Source organism: Orycteropus afer, unplaced genomic scaffold, assembly GCF_000298275.1.
Source record: "Orycteropus afer afer isolate SDZICR_OR568_19922 unplaced genomic scaffold, OryAfe1.0 scaffold00262, whole genome shotgun sequence".
Classification (NCBI taxonomy): Eukaryota; Metazoa; Chordata; class Mammalia; order Tubulidentata; family Orycteropodidae; genus Orycteropus; species Orycteropus afer.
This window is the reverse complement of record NW_006921849.1, coordinates 1,655-2,930: the sequence shown is the minus strand read 5'-3', so window position 1 is coordinate 2,930 and position 1,276 is coordinate 1,655.

Below are 1,276 nucleotides of genomic sequence, written 5' to 3'. Positions count from 1 at the left end.
GGCTGACGCTAAATCTTCCATTCTGAGACTTTTCCTTGGGAGAAAGAAAAATTGAAGCTGCTTTTTCACTCTACCAATGCCAAGTTTGAATATGTGCACTGTCAACTCAACCTCATGCATATTAACTTAGAATCCTGGAAGAGACAGTTCAGCGTCTTTATTCCCACCACCTTCCTGGCAGAACGATAAGCTCCCTTGTACTAAATATGACTCATTGAAGGCTGGAACCATCTCATGCATTCCAAAAAGGAAATTACATACCCCACACTCACAAACAGTTCTTTTCCTCATCTAACTTCCTAATTTCACTGCAGTTCTTATTCTTTAGACTCGAATAAAGGTATATAGGACTTTTGTAGTTCTACCTCAGTCTTGGGAGTCCCTGGGTGGCACAAATGTTTAAGTGCTTGACTACTGGCCAAAAGTTCAAATCCAACCAGTGGTGTCTCAGATGACAAGCTTAGTGATCTGCTTCGGAAACATCAGAGCCTTGAAAACTCTATGGAGCACAGTTCGACTCTGACACTCATGAAGTCACCATGAGTTGAAATCAATTCATTGACAACTGACAATAACAACTTTAGCCTTTGGCCCTTTAATAAGTTCTGGATGGGTCTACGTGTGGTCAGAAGTCATCCACCCATGGTCTCGCTCACTGGAGCCATGTTGGATGGCCTGCAGGACCTCGACATGTGTTTGATTCTCCCTCCTGCCTTCAGTTCTTACCACTGCTACTCTTTCTGCCCAAAGCAAAACTACATGCTTTCCTCCAATCCCCCTCTGTTTTAGCCATCTGACTATGGTGGAAATGGTTTGGGCTTGACTAGTAACCTAAAAGTTGACAGCTTGAACCCATTAGCAGTGCCACAGATGAAAAGGCGTAGAAAACGGCTCCCATTAAGATTACAGCCAATACCATTACTGAATGTTTTGATGAAAGATTCTATAGAAGAACCCTGATCAAAATTAGTGGAAAATGCAAATAAAAAGTTCATATTCTCATGGAATTCAGATGTTTTTGGAGCCACTGAGGCTGAATGAATGCTTGAAACTATCGCCCTGAGGTAATCTTTAAACTTTAAACTGAAAATATCCCCTGAAGTCATATTTAAACCAAACAGAAGTTTAACCTTAATTAGTAAAGAATATTGGCTTTGAACACTGTCCTCTTTTAAAGAGCTGTCCGTACCCACGAGGTTACACAGGAAGCTCAGGGGGCAGCGAGTTTATGTTAATGGTGGAGAAACAATCTGGAAAAGGCAAGTGAGACAGTGAA